Raw genomic sequence first — 22,448 nt, forward strand, 5'->3', positions numbered from 1 at the left:
TCTATACTTGATCCCTTGGTGAACTCATTTGCTCCCACAGCTTCAACTATCATCTCTATGCTGATGACACCCAAACCTCCACCTCCACCCCTGTTCTCTCTCCCTCCCTCCAGGCTCGTATCTCTCCTGCCTTCAGGACATCTCCATCTGGATGTCTTCCCGCCATCCCGCTCAACATGTCCAAGACTGAGCTCTTTATCTTCCCTCACAAACACTATCCTCTCCCTGACTTTCCCTTTACTGTAGACGACACTACCATCCTTCCCATCTCACAAGCCCGCGACGTTGGTGTCATCCTTGCCTCTGCTCTCTCATTCACCACACACATCTAATCCATCACCAAAACCTGCAGGTCTCACCTCCACAACATCATGAAGATCCACCCTTTCTTCCCCATCCAAACCGCAACCTTGCTGGTTCAATCTCTCATCCATCCCTACTGGATTACTGCAGCAGCCTCCTTTCTGATCTCCCATCTTCCTGTCTCTCCCCACTTCAGTCTGTACTTCACTCTGCTGCCTGGATTATCTTTGTACAGAAACGCTCTGGGCATGTCACTCCCCTCCTCAAAAATCTCCAGTGGTTGCCTATCAACCTTCGAATCAAGCAAAAACTCCTCACTCTCGGCTTCAAGGCTCTCCATCACCTCGCCCCCTTCTACCTCACCTCCCTTCTCTCCTTCTACAGCCCAGCCCTTACACTGCGCTCCTCTGCCACTAACCTCCTCACTGTGCCTCATTCTCTCATGTCCCGCTGTCGACCTCTGGCCCACGTCCTACTTCTGGTGTGGAATGCCCTCCCTCCACACATCCACCAAACTAGCTCTCTTCCTCCCTTCAAAGCTCTACTGAGAGCTCACTTCCTCCAGGAGGCCTTTCCAGACTGAGCCCCCTCTTTTTCCTCTCCTCCTCCTCCCCTTCCCATCGCCCGCCCTCCCTCTGCCCTACCCCATTCCCCTCCCCTCAGCACTTATATATATTTGTACATATTTATTACTCTATTTTATTAATGATGTGCATATAGCTATAATGCTATTTATTCTGACAGTATTGACCTGTCTACTTGTTTTGTTTCATTGTCTGTCTCCACCGTCTGGACTGTGAGCCCATTGTTGGTTAGAGACGGTCTCTATGTTGCCGATTTGTACTTCCCAAGTCCTTAGTACAGTGGTCTGCACACAGCTAGTGCTCAATAAGTACAATTGAATAAATGAATGTTGCCAACTTGTACTTCCCTAGCTCTTAGTACAGTGCTGTGCACACAGTAAGCACTCATAAATATGATTGAATGAATGAATGAATTGCTAAAATCCTCCCTTTCCTCTCCATCCAAACTGCTACCATGCTGATCCAAGCACTTAGCCTGTCCCGCCTTGACTACTGCATCTGCCTCTTTGCTGACCTTCCGGCTTCCTTTCGCTCCGCACTCCAGTCCATACTTCACTCTGCTGCACAGGATTAATTTTCTACAAAAACGTTCAGGCCATGTTCCCCACTCCTCAGGAACCTCTAGTTGGTTGCCCATCCATCTCCGCATGAAACACAAACTTCTTTCCTTTGGCTTTAAAGCACTGAATCAACTCGCCAGTTTCTTCCTCACTTAACTAATTTCCTAGCACAGACTGCCCACACATTTTGGGCTTGTAGCGCCAGTTTACTCACTGTGCCCCAATCAATCAATCAATCAATCAATCGTATTTATTGAGCGCTTTCTGTGTGCAGAGCACCCAATTTCGTCTATCTCGCCACCGACCCTTTTCCCATGTCCTTTCCCTAGCCTGGTACTCCCTCCCTCTCCCTATATACCAGATTACCTCTTTCCCCACTTCCACCTCCACCCATTACTAAGGGCCACATCTTCTTCAGAGGCCTTTCCCAATTAATTCTGCTTTTCCTCAGCTTGCTTTCCCTTCTGTGGCATCTGTGCCCTTCAATCTGTGACCTTTGCACCCTTGATATTCACCCCAACCCCTACAGCACTTATATACATACCTTTAAATGAAATATTATTAATTACTTATTCAAATTAGTGCCTGTCTCCTCCTCTAGACTGTAACCTCTTTTTGGTCAGGGACCCCATTTGCTAATTCAGTTACATTGTACTCTTCCAAGTGATTAGTACAGTGTTCTGCAAATAGTAAGCGCTCACCGAATACAGCTGATCGATTGATTTGTTAAGCGCTTACTCTATGCCAAACACTGTACTAAGCGCTGGAGTAGATCCAAGGTAATTATGTCCCACACAGGGCTCATAGTTTAAGTGGCAGGGAAGCAGCGTGGCTTAGTGGAAAGAGCACGGGCTTGAGAGTCAGAGGTCGTGGGTTCTAATCCTGGCTCTGTCACTTCTGTGCTGTGTGACTTTGGGCAAGTCACTTAACTTCTCTGTGCCTGTTACCTCATCTGTAAAATGGGGATTAAGACTGTGAGCCCCACTTGGGACAACCTGCTAACCTTGTATTTATTCCAGCACTTAGAACAATGCTTAGCACATAGTAAGCGCTTACCAAATACCACCATTATTATTTTTGTTGTTATTTTATATTAAATTCCCATTTTGCAGATGAGGGAACTGAGGCATGGAGATGTCAAATGACTTGCCCAAGGTCACACAGCAAAGTATGTGGCAGAGCTGGCATTAGAACCCAGGTCCTGACTTCTAGGGCTATGCTGTTACCACTTGGCCACGTCAGTCTTCAGAAAATCTGATAGTTGGCCTTCAGCCTGACACTGTGTTTATAATCTGAATGAGACTTTAAAATAATTTTCTTAGAACACACCAGTAATCCAGTTATTGACCAAGCAAGAGTTATCTGATGTTGCACAAGTGGTATACAATATTATTCCCCAACTAATTTCCACCACTCCTGATTTTGTGATTGTTAGAACCACCTGTAGCACTTGATCTGTATAGGCACTCAGTCAGCTCTCTTCCTCTGACTTAGCCACTCTCTTCTCCCAGCGCAACCCAGCTCACACTCTTCATTCCTTTTCTAATTCATCTATTCCCTGTGCCTCATTCTCACCTATTGCCAGTGACCTCTTGCTGGTGCCCACTTTCCTGCCTGGAATTCTCACCCCCTTCTCATCCGGTAGACAATGGCTCTCCCCTTCTTCAAAGCCCTTCTGAAATTCCATGCCCCAGGAGGTCTTCCAAGATTAATTTCTAATCTCCCACCTACTATCCTTCCAACTGCCGCGTGAACCACCTAAGCACTCTAGTACTCATGGCCACCACCATCCCCAGTCCATTGTGCATATTGTTTTATTCTCTACTAAGAGAAGCAGCGTGGCTCAGTGGAAAGAGTCCGGGCTTGGGAGTCAGAGGTCGTGGGTTCTAATCCTGGCTCCACCACTTGTCAGCTGTGTGACTTTTGGCAAGTCAGTTCACTTCTCTGTGCCTCAGTTACCTCATCTGTAAAATGGGGATTGAGAGCTCCAGGTGGGACAACCTGATTACCTTGTATCCCCCCCCGCCCCCCCCCAAGTGCTTGGAACAGTGCTTGGCACATAGTAAGTGCTTAACAAATGCCATCATTATTATTACTGTGTCTATTGTATTCTTACAAGCATGTAGAAGTAATAGTGTTAAGATCTTACTGTATGCTGAGAACTGTATTTAGCACTGGGAAAGAATACATGGTACCTATCCCTTGAAGGGCTCACTTAGTACAATGTTCTGCACAGGGTAAGTGCTCAGGAAATTATCGATCAAATTATCAATCATTTTTGTTCAATTAAATGAACTCTTTCCATTATCCCTCTCTTCTCTTCCTTCTCATCTTCTACCCCTTAAATTTACACTCCTGTTCTGCGCAACCAGGTACGGCAGATCTAAGCTTTTGTGATTTACCTGAGAAAGGGAGGCCTCCATAGAAAATCCTCTCCGGCCTCCCTCTGGAAGCCCCCGGCCCCCGCCATCCCCCTCTTCCACACACACCTTCCAGTCTGACAGGTCAGAGATCTTCCCATCTTCAAAGCCCTTCTGAAATCCTAACTTTTTCATCTCACCCCCCCAAGTTGACATCAGCTCTCCTGCATCACCTAAGCACTTGGCTAATCCCCTTCTTCCTCAATCGATCAGTGGTATTTACTGAGCTCTTACCGTGTGCAGAGCACTGGACTAAGCACTTGGTAGAAAACATTATTACAGAGTTGATAGACACGTTCCTTGCCCACAGTGATATGTTTACATTCTATTTCTGTCTTCTAATTTTGGTGGATAGACGACAGGTGCTCATATGCCCACACACACACACACTAGATTGTAACCTCCTTGAGGGTAGGAATCATGTCTACTCACTCTGTTGTAGTTACCCAAGCACTTGGAGCAGTGTGCTCTGATCACAGGAAACCCTCATAAATACTATTGATTAGTGAATGCATCGTGCAGGGTCCTTTGGGCCAACTCCGGCCCAAATTTTCCCAACCAATAGAAGATGAAATTCAGGTGGGATGCCAAATAGAAAGACCTTCCCCATTATTGTGTCTACCCGCTGTATAATACTCTCCCAAGGGCTTAGTACAGTGCTCTGCATGCACTAAGCACTCAGTAAGTATGATTGATTGACCAATTACTAATCGTTTCAACAGATCTGGCTGGCTCTAGGTATCTGTGTTTGCTGGATTTCCTGGGAGTCACTACTACTGTAGAACAACAAGAGCACTGGAGAAGCCTTTGCTCTCCAGGTAAGATGGATAGTGCGTCCAACCTAGCACCAACCAAAGGGGTGTTTGCTGCCCCGCTGTAATCAGGGTAGACTGAGCCTGTCTTGACTTATCTCATCTTTTTCACCACTTACCCCCTTCCCATCATCATCCTCCTGGCCTGGAACTCTGCCCCCATCCATATCCTCCAGACCACCACTCTCCCACCCTTCAAAGTCTTATTAAGGCAACACTGCCTCTAAGAGGCCTTCCCTGACTTCCCTCTCCATTCTGTGTCATCTGTGCATTTGGATCAGTGACCCGGGGGCTTTTGGTATTCGCTCAGCCCCACAGACTGTGAGCCCGTTGTTGGGTAGGGATTGTCTCTGTTGCTGAATTGTACTTTCCAAGTGCTTAGTACAGTGCTTTGCGCACGGTAAGCGCTTAAATACGATTGATTGAATGAGTGAATTTATGTACATATCTATAAATTATATATTATCAATGATTATTTACATTAATGTGTGTCTCCTCCTCTAGACTGTAAGGTCACTATGGCAGGGAACATGTCTACCAACTCTGGTATTCTCCCAAGTGCTTAGTACAGCACTAAGTAAGCACTCAAAAAATGCAACTGATTGAGCTTTAAGTCATTGAGTGGCTGCCACGTCATTCAGTGGCGCAAATCCTTGGAGTCAGCATGTCCATGGAGGCACCTGGTTATTGAGGGGACTTTATCTAAGGGGTCCCTGTTTGACAGCCATCCCAGCATGAAAGATCTATCATCCTGGACTTGGTGCAAAACTCTTGGGTGGTCTGCCTTGGCCAGTTGGCAGTGGTCCTTCTCCTTCCAGGGTGTTCTCAGGCCCCAGAGATGCAGGAATAGGTGACCTCATCTGTTGTAATGGCTGCACTGCAGTGTTTCAGGAGGTAAACCTACCCCAGTTGTGACTGAAGAGGCTGTTTACAACAGCGAACTCCAAATTTTCTTTTCTTTGCATTCATTGTTGTATTTATTGAGCATTTTCTGTGTGCAGAGATTTTGTCTCATTGAGAGATTCGTTTCCATTTTTGTTGCCACTCTGCACATTCGACGCAGACAGAATCTTTTGCCTCGAGAACTTAGTTTCAGAACAGTAGGACAGGCGGCATTTATAAACGTGCTTCATCCAAAAAAAAAACAGGTTAATTTGTAAATGGCAGCCGTCATCGAATAAAGTATCTTGGCTGTCACCCCACTGTAGGCGCTATTTTAGTCCCTCTCTGTTATGAGCTCGGCTGAGGGGTTGACATCTCTCCCAAGAAGATCATGTCAGTGACCAAGAGACCTGCATGACAAGAAGATTATTTCTAGGGACTGTTCTAGGAAGGCAGTAGGAACAGGTTTCGTTCATGGATCAGGGATTCTAGGCCAGGGGCTGTGGGATTGCTTTGCCTCACTGCAGGTTCCATGAGTCGAACACCTTGCCCCCAGTTGAAACTATTAATAGACTCCCTGCACTATTGGGCCTTCTACTATAAGTACTTCAAAGACTGAAGTCAAGTGAAAATATTCTGAACTATTTGAAGTTTGGGGTTATGTAAATCGTGAATTCATTTATTTTTATAGTGTGCCATGGGCATGCTGCGGTAGACCGGGTAGTGGGAAATGGGCCACAGTTTTGGCATTTACCAGATGTAGAGTTCACATTCAGAAGGTCATGCATTCTAATCCTGACTCTGCCACTTGTCTTCTGTGTGGCCTTGAAAAAGTGACTTCATTTCTCTGTGTGCTTCAGTTACCTAATCTGTAAAATGGAGATTTAAACTGCACCCCAGGCGGGACAGGGAGTTTGTCCAACTCAATTTGTTTGTATCTACCTTAGCACTTAGTATGGTGCCTGGAACATAGTAAGTGCTTAACATGTACCACAAGTATTATTATTATTAGGCAATTGGTTCAAAACTGGTTGGTGAATAGTTGTTAGTAGTGAAATTAGACACTGAGAAGACCCAGGCTCAAAGAAGTCTGTGTACTCACTTCCCTCGCAAAACAAAGTTCTATCCTGCCGAGGCGAATCATTCATTCATTTCATTCAATTGTATTGTGCATTTACTGCATGCAGAACACTGTACTAAGCACTTGGGAGAGTGCAATACAGCAACAGACATATTTACTGCCCATGAGCTAGGAGCATTTCTGCTTTCCTGGGCTCAGTGGACCATAGCTAGAATATTAAGATCAGTAAAAGGAAATATTAATTATGCATCACCATGTCACAAACTGAAGTGCGGGTGCTTTGATAGGATTCATAACTTGAGCTATGATTTACTATTGGAATTTGAAATCAGAATCAGTAGGATTTATTGGGTGCATACCCAATTCTTAAGGCTCCTATTTCTCTGTGCAGAAGATGGTATTAAGTGTTTGGGAGAGGATAAAAGTAGACTTGATCCCTGCCCTCTAGGAGTTTGCAATCTAGTTGAGGGAGACTGACAGGACAGAACTCTGGGAAACAGTTCAAATTTGGTGTGTTGGAGGTTGGGGAGGGAGATGAGCATCCAAGTGGTTAGGTGATATGGAAATGCTGAAGTGGAAGGGGGGAAATAGGGAAGATTAAATCAGGGAAGGCTCCCCTTCACTCTATTTATGGTATTTAAGCACTACATGTTAGGCAGTGTACAAAGCGCAGAGGTAGATACAAGGTAATCAGGTTGAATATAGTCCAGGTCCCACGTGGGGATTACAGTCTTAATTCCCATTTTACAGATAACTGAGGTACAGAGAAGTGACATGACTTGCCCAAGGTCACAGAGCCGACAAATGGTGGAACTGGGATTAGAACTGGGATCAGGACCCTCCTGACTCCCAGCCCTGTATTCTATCCACTAGGCAGTGCTTCCCCTGAAGGAGATGTGATTTTTTAGGTGGGTCTTAAAGACGGGGAGAGTGCAAAAGGGATAGTGGGATCAAGGGTTTACAAAGACGAGAAGGAAGTGAAAGGTTAAAGAAAATTCCATCATAATTTTTTCAGATTTATGGACCTTTCAAGTGATTGAGAAGTTGTGGTATGTGTTTCATGAAGCTTGTGTGGTCTTAGTAGGGTATTAGCTCATATTTCAGGGCTACAAAAGAAATAAGCTGAGCCATTGCTCAAACTAATCAGTACACGAAACTGCATGTGTGTGGGTGTTGCTCGTAGTTCATTTTCAGTTACTTAGAAAAACGAACTCAAAAGACACTCAATTGTGGCAGTTTGAAAATGTCGCCTTTCCTCCATTAACTTTCCAGCCAAGATCTCACCCTTTTCCCCCCTTTTATTGCCTTATTCATTTTTCAGTCACGTACCTAGTTAGTCATCGAGTGGTGGAAGAGGCTGAGGGGCTTTGGGCAAGAGCGATGAAATCCCAGTTCGAGTCGTGTCAGTGTCAGCCATGATGCGCTTGTCTCCGTTTTTGTGCTCAGATTTCAGCAGGATTTGTTTTGGGCTCCTCTTGCTTCAGTGGACCAGTTGGCTGGCGTTCCTCCCGAAGATGAGTAGGTGAAGGCACCTATCAGAGTTTCACATCTTGGTTTTTAGACTGTGAGCCCACTGTTGGGTAGGGACTGTCTCTATATGTTGCCAATTTGTACTTCCCAAGTGCTTAGTACAGTGCTCTGCACGCAGTAAGCGCTCAATAAATACGATTGATGATGATGATCAGTGGCATTCATTGAGCACTTATTGGGTGCAGAGCGCTGCTCTAGGCTTTTGGGAGAGTATGCAACAGAGTTGGTAGGCATGTTCCCTGCCCATAAGGAGTTTATAGTCTAGAGGGTTGATGCTTGGATTCCAATTCCTAGGAGTTACCTGTGCAGATGTGCGGTGCAAATGCTGAATGGTCCCACTATCCAATGCCACATTTTCCAGATTTAGGATTCCTCTACCCAATCTATAACCCCATCCCCTCCCTGTTCCTCCCTCCCCACCCCGATATGGACTGAATTGGGCTGAGTTCAGCCCACCTGGTTGGCTGTGCAGGGCAGCGGGGCCTAGTGGAAAGAACATAAGTCTGAGGGTGAGGGGTTCTAAGTTTTCATCCCAGTTCTGCCATTTACCTTTTGTGTGGCCCTGTGCAAGTCACTTAACTTAGCTCTGCCTTATCTTATTAAATTGTATTTACTGAGCGCTTACTGTGTGTAGAGCACTGTACTAAGCTCTTGGAAAGTACAAATTGGCAACATATAGAGACGGTCCGTACCGAACAACGGGCTCTCAGTCCGTGGCTCAGTGGAAAGAGCATGGGCTTTGGAGTCAGAGGTCATGGGTTCAAATCCTGGCTCTGCCACTTGTCAGCTGTGTGACTTTGGGCAAGTCACTTAATGTCTCTGAGCCTCAGTTACCTCATCTGTAAAATGGGATGAAGACTTTGAGCCCCCTGTGGGACAACCTGATCACCTTGTAACCTCCCCAGCACTTAGAACAGTGCTTTGCACATAGGAAGCACTTAATAAATGCCATCATTATTGTTAGTCTTACACCTACCCCTGTGCTTTGAATGGTTAGCACAGAGTAAGGGCTTAACAAATACCATAATTATTATCTAAGTGACAGTCTTTCTCATTAGGACCATTCTGTTGACTGCTCCCCAAATTTCTGTAGCTTTCTAGTTAGGGTAGTTACTAGGCACTTATCCTGTGCTGTCACTCAGGAATCTCAGGACCGAGGCTTATCTGTCAGTCTTGTCAGGAGATAATAATTATAATTGTAGTATTCAGCGCTTACTGTGTGTCAGGCACTGTCCTAGAGAAGCAGCGTGGCTCATTGGAAAGAGCACGGGCTTTGGAGTCAGATGTCATGGGTTCAAATCCTGGCTCCACCACTTGTCAGCTGTGTGACTTTGGGCAAGTCACTCAACTTCTCTGGGCCTCAGTTACCTCATCTGTCAAATGGGGATGAAGACTGTGAGCCCTATGTGGGACAACCTGATCACCTTGTAACCTCCCCAGTGCTTAGAACAGTGCTTTGCACATAGTAAGCGCTTGATAAATGCCATTATTATTATTATTACTAAGCACTGGGGTGAATACAAGCAAATCAGGTTGGACAGAGTCCTTGTCCCACATGGGGCTCACAGTCTTAATCTCTATTTTACAGATGAGTTAACTGAGACACAGAGAAATGAAGTGACTTGCCTAAAGTCACATGGCAGACCAGTGGCAGGACCTCCTGACTTTCAGGCCCTTGCTCTATACATTGCTATCCATGCTGCTTCCTGGAAGCACATATGTGTACATATATGTTTGTATATATTTATATGTTTGTACATATTTATATGTTTGTACATATTTATGTTTGTACATATTTATTACTCTATTTTACTTGTACATATTTATTCTATTTATTTTATTTGGTTTATATGTTTGTTTTGTTGTTTGTCTCCCCCTTCTAGACTGTGAGCCCACTGTTGGGTAGGGACTGTCTCTATGTGTTGCAAACTTGTACTCCCCAAGTGCTTAGTACAGTGCTCTGCACACAGTAAGTGCTCAATAAATGCGATTGAATGAATGAAGGGATTTGATATCTATTTTCCCTCCTAATTAGACTCTGCGCCCCATGTGGAGCAGGGACCATGTCCGACCTAATTATCTTGACTCTACCTCAGTGCTTAGTATGGTGCTTTGCACATAGTAAGCGCTTAACAAGTAATAATAATAATAATGATGGCATTTATTTAGTGTTTACTATGTGCAAAGCACTGTTCTAAGCGCTGGGGAGTTTCCAAGTTGATCAGGTTGTCCCACGTGGGGCTCACAGTCTTCACCCCCCTTTTACAGATGAGGTAACTGAGGCACTGAGAAGTGAAGTGACTTGCCCAAAGTCACGCAGCTGACAAGTGGCGGAGTGGGGATTTGAACCCATGACCTCTGACTCCAAAGCCCGTGCTCTTTCCACTGAGCCACACTCCCCTAATTGTTTTTACAAGAGAAACCAAACACACACTTTCTGCCCACAAGAGGTTGGCAATCCGTCTCTTGTCCTTTTCCTGTGGCCTCCAATCTATAAATTTAGGCTGGGCACAAGAAAGCACTTAAATCTTGTTGTCATTTTCAGTGCCAAGAAATGACCTGATTACATAGCATTTAAGCTTGTGGATCTGGCAACAGAGAGTGTTGATGCCCCAAGGGTAAGCACGTAATTAAACTTAAAGTCACACTCTCCCCCCACCCCCTGCATATTTGTGGCTATAATTTGGCTGCACACTGGTGACATATTAAATATGAAATGAGGTAATCACATAATTAGGCAATTGAAACATGTGTCATCTCCTCAGGACACCAGAACTACTTCTCTAGGGCTGGGCAAAGACATGGTAGTTGCTGCGCTTCTTGGGTTTTATTTTCATTAATGCCCAGAAGGGCTCGAGTATAGCTGGGGATTTCGCATTGAAAAATACTTCTGGAGCTGATTGTTCAAATTCAAGAATTTTGAGGTTTCATTTGAATGCAAAAATCAGTGTTTTACTGTGAGATGGATTTATTGCGTATTAAATATCAACAGAAAATCTCTGAGCACAGCATCCCTGAAAAGGACAGGCTGAACGCTAATTATCAGCCTGTAAAGAAAATAGACTGGGTTTGAGATTCAGAATTAGTGTTCTGTGCCAGTGCTGTGAGTTACAGCGGCTGAGTTATGTATTTTCTCTATGTCTAATATTGCCTGCATCTTTATTAGATTGTTCATCAGAAGGGAAATTTGGGAAAAGAAATGTCATCAACATTATCAGAGTTCAGCTCTGCATCTGAAGGGAAAATGACTTAAGATGGTAATAGGAAAAAATGAATAACTGTTGGTCATGTCCAACAGCCAGAAAATAATGCTTCTGAACCAAGTAGGGCTCAGTTTGGCTTTGAGTTTTTGGGAATGTTGCAGCATTCATCTGTCCCTCTCTGCTTTCCCCATCCTTTACCTAGAAAAGTATACCTTCCTGTCTGTCCATGTCAATGACTGGTCATATTGCTGTTTTGTAAATTAAGATAGTAAGTTACTAGAGGCTAGAGATGCTTATTCTGGGCATGGTCAAAATCATGAGTGTACTTAATGTCTCAGTGATATTGCAGTTTGTCAGTTCATTGAATTTGGTGGCTTTCGGTGATGATGCTTCCTGGAAATCCTCTATCCATTGAGCAAAGAGATGTCAATACTTGTTGATAGCCCTTGAGAGTGAAGAGTTTTGAATTTTGCCAAAGAAACGTCTTCTAGATGTGCTGTCATTTTGGAAATAGACCTGGTTACAATGTCTTGAGCTTTTTCAAATGACCTCATCTGAAAGGACCCTATATTGGGCCCAAAATAGAGGATTTAGTTATATTGGAGTTCCTAAAGTCTGTTTAAACATGAAAAGAACGTGGCCTAGTGGATAGAGCCCGGGCTTGGGAATCAGCAGGAACTGGGTTCTAAGTCCAGTTTCTCCACTTGTCTGTTGTGTGACCTTGGGTAAGCCACTATAAACTATCTGTGCCTGTTACCTCATCTGTAAAATGGGAATTAAGACTCTGAACCCCATGTGGGACATGGACTGTGTCCAAACCTGATTATCTTGTACATACCCTAATGCTTAGTACAGTGCCTGGAACATAGTAAGTACTTAACAAATACCATTTAAAAAAAAAAAGGAATCTATGCAAAGAATTGAAAACCAGCAAGTTTATAAGCATGGTTTCACAGCATGTTCCCTAAGGGTGAGGCAAAGGATATCACTCTGTATAAATTCCAATTCAATAGACTTACAGTGGAATGCCAGAAAATGTGAAACTGACTCATTCTGTATTAGAAGCATGTTTTATGTGGTTTATTCAACTATTTTGAAACAAACATCAGTAGTGTGAGTAGCCAAACTACAATTTAAGTATGTTTGGTTTTATAAATCCTTTTTTTTTAAGTAAGACATAAAGCAATAGAGAAGATCATCTGAAGCTTGTACTAGTCTGTACTAATCCTTGTGGTGGAGTCTTTGGGTTTCCTCATCATTGCTGTCTGGTTTTCAAACCAAAGGAGCTACAGCACTTTTGAAAACTTGTAATTAACTCCTTATCCCCATGTAAGAGGAGCTTGCTTAATGCCTTGCAATTCTTTTTGGAGCTGGTTGTAAAATTGTTGATTTATTGTCATGGGTCTATTGGTCTGGTCTCTCTTGGGATATGTCGTTATTGTTATATCACACTCTCCCAAGCGCTTAGTTCCGTGCTGTGCTTGCAGTAGTGCTCAATATATTCAACTGAATGAATCCATTCAACACTGCCAAAATATGTCCAGAAATCAGTTTTGCATTAGTGTCTTCATTTAGAGTTCTATTCAGAGAATTGTCAGGGAATTGGAGAGTTTATTGGAGAGGGTTCTTGGGACAACCCACACCTGTTTGGATCTAGCAGCCTGCAGTGTCAGAAGAAACAGCTGTGCATGTGGCATCAGATACCTTGAGTTCTTCAACGTGAGTTTTCCTTAATCCAGGGGTTCTGCAAAGTTGCACCCTCGAGTTGGAGAAAGACTTGGGTGTATCAGCTCCTTGAAGTCCATCTGCTTTTGAATTGCTCTTCATATTTTTTCTTTGTGACAGTTGGGACTTCCTTCGTGTCCTTCTGACTTCATTCCTTGTGTCTACCCCAGCTTGGCACATAGTAAGCACTTAACAAATACTATTATTATTATCCAGGTAGAGAGACTCTAGCTTCTCTCTCTAATAACTAATAATTCATTCATTCAATCGTATTTATTGAGCATTTACTGTGTGCAGAGCACTGTACTAAGCACTTGGGAGGTACAAGTTGGTAACATACAGAGACAATCCCTACCCAGTAGCGGGCTCACAGTCTAGATGGCTCACAGTCTAGAATGGTATCTGTTAAGCACTTACTATGTGCCAGGCACTGTGAAAAAGTGAGGAGATAACAAGCAAATTGGATTGGACACAGTCCCTGTCCCACATGGGGCTCATGTCATTCATTCATTCAATTATATTTATTGAGCGCTTACTGTGTGCAGAACACTGTAGTAAGTGCTTGGGAAGTACAAGGTGGCAACATATAGAGACGGTCCCTACCCAGCAACGGGCTCACAGCCTAGAAAGGGGAGACAGACAACAAAACAAAACATGTGGACAGGTGTCAAGTCATTAGAACAAATAGAATTAAAGCTAAATCCATTCACTGTCATATTTATTGAGCACTTACTGTGTGCAGAGCACTGTACTAAGTGCTTGGGAAGTACAAGTTGGCAACATATAGAGACGGTCCCTACCCAACAGTGGTCTCACAGTCTAGAAGGGGAAGACAGACAACAAAACAAAACTTGTGGACAGGTGTCAAGTCATCAGAGTAAATAGAAATAAAACTAGATGCATGACATTAACAAAATCAATAGAATAGTAAATATGTACAAGTAAAATAGAGTAATAAATCTGTACCAACATATATACAGGTGCTGTGGGGAGGGGAAGGAGGTAGGGTGGGGGGAATGGGGAGGAGGAGAGGAAAAAGGGGGCTCAGTCTGGAAAGGCCTCCTGGAAGAGGTGAGCTCTCAGTAGGGCTTTGAAGGGAGGAAGAGAGCTAGCTTGGCAGATGTGAGCTTTTAGACTGTGAGCCCACTGTTGAGTAGGGACTGTCTCTATATGTTGCCAATTTGTACTTCCCAAGTGCTTAGTACAGTGCTGTAAACATAGTAAGCGCTCAATAAATACGATTGATGTTGATGATGATGATAATGTGTGGAGGGAGGGCATTCCAGGCCAGGGGGAGGACGTGGGCCGGGGGTCGCCGGCGGGACAAGTGAGAACGAGGTACAGTGAGGAGGTAAGTGGCAGAGGAGCAGAGGGTGTGGGCTGGCCTGTAGAAGGAGAGAAGAGAGGTGAGGTAGGAGGGGGCGAGGTGATGGACAGCCTTGAAGCCGAGAGTGAGACGTTTTTGCTTGATGCGTAGGTTGACTGGCAACAACTGGAGATTTTTGAGGAGGGGAGTAACATGCCCAGAGCATTTCTGCACAAAGATGATCCGGGCATCAGCGTGAAGTATAGACTGAAGTGGGGAGATACAGGAGGATGGGAGATCAGAGAGGAGGCTGATGCAGTAATCCAGTCGGGATAGGATGAGCGATTGAACCAGCAAGGTAGCAGTTTGGATGGAGAGGAAAGTTTGGATCTTGGCGATGTGGTGGTGGTGAAACCGGCAGGTTTTGGTGATGGATTGGATGTGAGGGGTCAAAGAGAGAATGGAGTCGAGGATGACACCAAGGTTGCGGGCTTGTGAGATGGGAAGGATGGTAGTGCCATCTACAGTGACGGGAAAGTCAGGGAGAGGGCAGGGTTTGGGAGGGAAGATAAGGAGTTCAGTCTTGGACATATTTTTAGATGGCGGGCAGACATCCAGATGGAGATGTCCTGAAGACAGGAGGAGATGCGAGCCTGAAGGGAGGGGGAGAGAGCAGGGGCAGAGATGTAGATTTGTGTGTCATCAGCGTAGAGATGATAGTTGAAGCAGTGGGAGTGATTGAGTTCACCAAGGGAGTGAGTGTAGATAGAGAACAGAAAGGAACCAAGAACTGACCCTTGAGGAACCCCTACAGTAAGGGGATGGAAGGGAGAGGGGGAGGAGGAGCCCTCAGAGAAGACTGAGAATGAACGGCCAGAGAGACGAGGAGAACCAGGAGAGGACGGAGTCTGTGAAGCCAAGGTTGGATAGCGTGTTGAGGAGGAGGAGGTGGTCCACAGTGTTGAAGGCAGCTGAGAGGTCGAGGAGGATTAGGATAGAGTAGGAACCATGGAATTTGGCAAGCAGGAAGTCATTGGTGACCTTTGAGAGGGCAGTTTTGGTGGAGTGTAGGGATCTGAAGCCAGATTGGAGGGAATCAAGGAGAGAGTTGGCGTTGAGGAATTCGAGGTAACAGGTGTAGACAACTCGTTCAAGGAGTTTGGAAAGTAATAGTAGGAGGGAGATAGGGCAATAACTAGAAGGGGAGATGGGGTCAAGAGAGGGTTTTTTAGGATGGGAGAAACGTGGCCATGTTTGAAGGCAGAGGGGAAGGAACCTGTGGAGAGTGAGTGGTTGAAGATGGAAGTTAAGGGGGGGAGGAGGGAAGGGGCGAGAGATTTCATAAGATGAGAGGGAATGGGGTCAGAAGCACAGGTGGCTGGAGTAGCGCTTGAAAGGAGGGAGGAGATCTCATCTGAGGATACTGCTGAGAAGGATGGGAGAGTAGCAGAGAGGATTGAGAGCAGGAGGGTTGGAGAAGTGGGAGGAGTGACTTTGGGGAGCTCAGACCTGATGGAGTTCATTTGGATGCACTAAATGCACATCATTAACAAAGTAAACAGAATAGTAAATATGTACAAGTAAAATAGAGTAATAAATCTGCACAAACATATATACAGGTGCTGTGGGGAGGGGAAGGAGGTAGGGCGGCCGGGGGGATGGGGAAGAGGACTTAACCCCATTTTACTGATGAGGGAACTGAGGCCCAGAGAAGTGAAGTGATTTGCCCAAGGTCACACAGCAGACAAGTGGCAGAGTGGAGATTAGGACCCAGGTCCTTCTGACTCCCAGGCACCATGGTCTATCCATTAGGCCATGCTGCTTTCTACACTGAGGTGACCTGCCCCTCGTGTTGGCATGTGTGGAGGGATCCAGAGGCATGAGGAACTTTTAAGAGGGTTAAGACCTCTTCCTCTGTGGACCTAATTCACCCTCTGCTGTGTAGAGATTTCTTCTTCTGCCTGCTCCAGCTATAAATGCCCCAGAGCTATGCAAGTTGCTTCTCTGCTCCCAAGTACTTTAACTGGCAGTCTGGCTCGGAATATACGTGTGACAGTCAGTCCTTTCATCTCCAACGAGTTCTCTTTGCCTCAGATGATCATGGATCGTAACAGGGTCTGCAAAAATGCAGTGATTATCCTGTCCGTGAATAATTCATGCAATAACTGGCTGCTCAACAAATTGATTCACGGTCTCCAGGGTGTGGGAGGAGCTACAGTCGGCTGCAGCATTCTGTAATGTGATTAGCTTCAGAGTTGGCAGTTGGCCTACATTCAACGGGTCATTAAGGTTCCGTATTAGAGGACACATAATATTAAGGACAGACAAAAAAAGGAGTTAGAGGAGCCAGTGATAACCATTGGTCAGGAAATTGAGCATGGTGCCCTAAAGGCTGAAGTCTGAGCATCCTCATAATAATGATAATAATTGTGGTATTTAAGCACTTACTATTTGCCATCAACAACATCATCTGTATTTACTGAGCGCTTACTGTATGCAGAGCACTGTACTAAGTGCTTGGGAGAGTACATCAGAGTTGGTAGACATGTTCCCTGCCCACAGTGAGTTTACAGAGCCCACCACTATCCTAAGCGCTGGGGTCCCACATGGGGCTTACAGTCTAAGTAGGAGGAAGAACAGGTATTGAATCCTCATTTTGCAGAAGAGGGAACTGAGGCATAGAGCTGTTAAGGGACTTGCCCAAGGTTTGGGGGCAGGTAAGTGATGGAGCTGGGATTAGTAGTCAGGTACTATGGAGAAGCAGCATGGCTCAGTGGAAAGGGCACGGGCTTTGGAGTCGGAGGTCATGGGTTCAAATCGTGGCTCCACCAATTGTCAGCTGTGTGACTTTGAGCTAGTCACTTAACTTCTCTGTGCCTGTTACCTCATCTGTAAAGTGGGGATTAAGACTGTGAGCCCCCAGTGGGACAACCTGATCACCTTGTAACCTCCCCAGCACTTAGAACAGTGGTTTGCACATAGTAAGCGCTTAATAAATGCCATTATTATTACTATTATTATCATTATTACTGCTTGATTGAATGAAGGTTCAGTTGTTTCTGGTGCACTCTAGGTTCTCAATGCTTGGCGGTACGTAAAATCTGGAGATATACCACACATTGGGAGAAGCAGTGTGGTCTGGTGGATAGAGCACCGGCCTGGGAATCCAAAGGACCTGGGTTCTAATTCCGGCTCTGCCACTTATCTGCAAGTCGCTTCTCTGTGCCTCAGTTACTTCATCTGTAAAATGGGAATTAAAACTGGGAGCCCCATGTGAGACAGGGACTGTGTCCAATGTGATTAGCTTTGTACCTACCACAGTGCTTAGTATATTGCCTGGCACATAGTAAGTGCTTAACAAATACCATAAAAAAAATGGATTGCGAATGGACCCCAGGACTGGAGAGCCCTGCCTGCTAACTGTGCACCTCGCTGTCCCGGCAGTTTACCTTAAGCATGTGAGCTGCCTCTCTCCCCTTGCCCCCCTGCAAGTTTATCCTTGTATGCTTTAACTCTGGCCCTCTCCTCTGCCTGGCAAAACTGTTTCTCCACCCTTATTGACACTCATATCCCATCACCCTCATCAGTTGTTCCAGACATTTAACTCCTTCCTCAGGCCCTCTGTCCCCCTGCCTTCCCTATGCCTTGCCCCTAATGACCTGGCCACCTACTTTATTAAGAAAATTGACACCATCTGGTATGAGCTCCATAAAATCACCCCTGCCCCTCCTCAGACCCACCACCCACTTTCAATTCTCCCATCCTTCTCAGCAGTATCTCTGGAGATCTCCTGCCTCCTTTCAGAAGCCACCCCGTCCACCTGTGCATCTGACCCCAGGCCTTTATACCTTATCAAAACTCTCCCCCATCCCTTCTCCCCTCCCTACCAGCCATTTTCAAGCATTCACTCTCCAATGGCTTCTTCCCTACTGCTTTCAAACATGCCCACGACTTCCCTATCCTGAAAAAACCCTCCCTTGACCCCAAGGCTTCCTCCAGTTATTGCCCCATCTCCCTCCTACAATTCCTCTCCAAACTCATTGAGCGAGTTGTCTACAACCGCTGTCTCAAATTCCTCTCCTCCAATTCTCTCCTTTGACCCCCTCCAATCTGGCTTCCATCCCCTTCACTCCACAGAAACTGTCCTCTCAGAAGGTCACTAATGAGCTCCTTTTTGCCAAATCCAATGGCTTCTACTCTATCCTAATCCTCCTTGACCTCTTAGCTGCCTTTGACATTGTGAACCATCCCCTTCTCCTGGAAACGTTATCCAACTTTGGCTTCACTGACTCTGTTTTCTCCTGGTTCTCCTATCTCTCTGGTTCATTCTCAGTCTCCTTCGTGGGCTCCTCTTCTGCCTCCCACCCCCTAACTGTGGGGGTTCCCTCAAGGTTCAGTTCTGTTTCCCCTTCTGTTCTCCATCTACACCTGCTCCCTTGGATAACTCATTTGCTTCTTTGGTTTCAACTACTACTGCTATGCACATAATACCCAAATCTTACATATCCAGCCCTGATCTCTCTCCCTCTCTCCAGTCTTGCATCTCCTCCTGCCTTCAGGACATCTCTACTTGGATGTCCGCCCATCACAAACTTAACATGGCCAAAACAGAACTCCTTAACTTCCACCCACACCTCCCCCTAACTTTCCCATTGCTGTAGAAGGCACCACCATCTTTCTTGTCTCACAAGCACATAACCGTGGCACTCTCCTTGACTCCTGTCTGTCATTCAACCCTCATATTCAATTTATCAGTAAGTCCTGTCAGTCCCACCTTCGCAAAATCATTAAAATCCACCCTTTCCTCTCCATCCAAACTGCTACCACATTAGTACAGTCACTCATTCTATCCTGCCTGGATTACTGCATCAGCCTCCTTACTGACCTCCCAACCTCCTGTCTCTCCTCAATCCAGTCCATATTTCATCCTGCTGCCCGGATCATTTTTCTACAAAAACAGGACTTGTCACCCTGCTCCTCAAAAAACTCCAGCAGTTGTCCATCCACCTCCGAATCAAACAAAAACTCCTCACCATTGGTGCTAAAGCACTCCACCACCTTTCCCCCTCTACCTCCCCTTGCTTCTCTCCTTCTACAACCCAGCCAACAACTTACATGGTGATCTTCAAGATGGGTTGATTATTTGATAGTTTATCCATTATTGCCATATGGATGTTGATGAGGGTAACATCACTTCATTTTTGCAATTATCTATTTTCACTTCAAGATAGAACCTTTAGGAAGACATTTATAATTATAATGATAATGATGCCTGTCTACTTGTTTTGTTTTGTTGTCTATCTCCCCCTTCTAGACTGTGAGCCTGTTGTTGGGTAGGGATTGTCTCTGTTGCTGAATTGTACTTTCCAAGGGCTTAGTACAGTGCTCTGCACGCAGTAAGCACTCAAATACGATGGAATGAGTGAATGAATTATAATAATGATTATGGTATTTGTTAAGCGCTTACTATGTGCCAAGCACAGTTATAAGCACTGGGGTAGATACAGGGTAATCAGATTGTCCCATGTGGGTCTCACAGTCGTAATCCCCATTTGACAGATGAGGTCATTGAGGCACAGAGAAGTGAAGTGGTTTGCCCAAGGTCACACAGGAGACATGTGGCAGAGCTCAAATTAGAACCCATGTCCTCTGACTCCCGAGTCCATGCGTTTTCCACTAAGCCATCCTACTTCTCTATTTCTTGTGTACTTAGGAAATAGTGTTCAACTTTCTGATGAATGTAATCCAAAAATTGAGTTAAGGAAAGGATGACCCAAATCTCCTGGTAGTCAGTAAGCCGGAGTTTGTATTTAAGTACAGTGTCTAGCCAAAGGTAACAAGTAGTGTATTTGTAAGAGTCCAGTGATCTTACTTTCATTTAAAAAAAATGTTTTTGGTGAATATGTTGTGTTTTAATGAGATGGATAATTCGAAGGTGAATTGGGAGCTGAGTCAGATGTTCATTTTGGGGGAAGATGAGTTGTGCACAGCGATTTATGTTAATTATTTGTAAATTGGTTGACACTGAGCCCCCAAAATGCACTGGGTAATGTTGAATAAAATAGGAATTAGACATTGTAAAGCCCAGGAGACCTCAAATCTAAATTGTGGAGCACTCCTTAGACATAACACACCTTACCAGTCTAAAGGAAAAGTTATAAAAGAATTTCAGCTGTTGAAAACCAATTGTTTAATAGTCCTGTACCCTCTTTAGTGAAGATCGTTTCATTTTGCAGTTCTCCTCCCCATTCTTTCTTTCACCTGTCAGACCCGTTTCTTTCCTCCTCCTTTCTCTCTCCTCCCTTGCAGTTCTTGGCTATGCCATTAAATTCGTAGTATGGAAGCTGCATCAGAACAATAATAATGCGGCTGTATTAGAGAGAGGCAGGCACTATCTATTGTGTCTCTGGCAGATGGCTCATTGGTTAGAGAAGCAGCGTGGCTCAGTGGAAAGAGCCCGGGCTTTGGAGTCAGAGGTCATGGGTTCAAATCCCAGCTCCGCCAATTGTCAGCTGTGTGACTTTGGGCAAGTCACTTAACTTCTCTGGGCCTCAGTTACCTCACCTGTAAAATGGGGATCAAGACTGTGAGCCCCAAGTGGGACAACCTGATCACCTTGTATCCTCCCCAGCGCTTAGAACAGTGCTTTGCACATAGTAAGCGCTTAACAAATGCCATCATTATTATTAGGTTTCCAGATAGCGATAGCAGAGAAGATAAGGCCAAACTTTTTTGCAGGAATGAGAGCCTGAGTCTTGGGAAGGGGGCAGTAAGGAGAGAAGAAACTGATCTGGGCAAAGCTATAGTGGATAGACCATGGGCCTGGGATTCAGAAGGTTGTGGGTTCTAATCTCGTCTCTGCCACTTGTCTACTGTGTGACCTTGGGCAAGTCACTTCACTTCTCTGCCTCAGTTACCTCATCTGTAAAATAGGGATTGAGGCTGCAAGCCCCATTCATTCAATCGTATTTATTGAACACTTACTGTGTGCAGAGCAGTGTACTAAGCACTTGGGAAAGTACAATACAGCAATAAAGAGAGACAGTCCCTGTCCACAACGAGCTCACAGTCTAGAGGGGGAACAGGGACTGTGTTCAACCTGATTTGCTTGTATCCACCCCAGCTCTTAGTCCAGTGCCTGGCACACAGTAAGCGCTTAACAAATACCAAAATTATTATTCCCTCTTCCTTGCACAAATAATGAACTTGATGCAGGATGCAGCAACCCCAAGAATAACTAGTGGATGGAGGTGAGTTTTTAGTGGTTTTGCTTGTTCTCAAGGTTGCACCCCTTGGTCACGTAATAAACACTCCTGTTCACTACTTCAGTATGACTTTTCCTTAACGTGGCCTTTCCCAAGAACACTACCCCCAAGTTTTGGGGAAAACTGGGTATACACCTGATTGATCTCAAAATATAAATAGACATCCAGGTATTAGGAAAGTAACTTTACCAAAACATCTTACCAGTTGGAGAATCAATACCTTTAATAATGGTTTTCTAGTGCCATGGGAATTCCTGAACCCTTGGGAGGCTAATTCACTGTCCCTTTGCTAGGCTAAGTTGTAGTGGGAAGAGCAATTTGAAGGGTGGGGAGGGACTCCATTTAATCTGTAATAGATTCCAGGCATAAAACGTTAGGGCTGAGGAAGCTTTTGTGAGTTTTAGTCTCAGTTATTGGATGTGCCAAGCAAAGAAAAGCAGCGTGGTCTAGTGGAAAGAGCACGGGCTTGGGAGTCAGGTGGACCTGGGTTCTAATCCTGGCTCTGCCAATTGCTTGTTCTTTGACCTTGGGCAAGTCACTTCTCTATGCCTCAGTTCTCCTGTTCTCCCTCCTACTTAAATTGTGAGCCCTAGGCAGGACAAGGGACTATGTCCAATCTAGTTAACTTGTTCCTACCCTAGCGCTTAGAAAAGTGTTTGACCCATAGTAGGCAGTTAACAATCTCTCTCTCTCTCTCTCTCTCTCTCTCTCTCTCTCTCTCTCTCTCTCTCTCTCTCTCTTTCTGTGTCTGTGTATGTATGTATGAAAACCCCTCAG

The 22,448-nt window shown here is 45.1% G+C and overlaps 1 protein-coding gene across 2 annotated transcripts in view; it reads left to right on the forward strand.

Moving 5' to 3' along the window:
* Nucleotides 1–22,448, forward strand: part of TLN2 (talin 2) — a 664,294-nt gene that overhangs the window by 181,441 nt on the left and 460,405 nt on the right. Inside the window, exon 1 of one of the 2 annotated variants that reach the window (XM_038746480.1) lies at nucleotides 4,655–4,685. The exons of the other annotated variant lie outside the window; for it this stretch is intronic. The gene's annotated coding sequence lies outside the window, so the exon portion shown is untranslated. Of the gene's footprint in view, nucleotides 1–4,654; nucleotides 4,686–22,448 lie in introns of those variants that run through there. 2 annotated transcript variants of the gene reach the window in all.

Source organism: Tachyglossus aculeatus, chromosome 5 (genome assembly GCF_015852505.1).
Source record: "Tachyglossus aculeatus isolate mTacAcu1 chromosome 5, mTacAcu1.pri, whole genome shotgun sequence".
Lineage (NCBI taxonomy): Eukaryota > Metazoa > Chordata > Mammalia > Monotremata > Tachyglossidae > Tachyglossus > Tachyglossus aculeatus.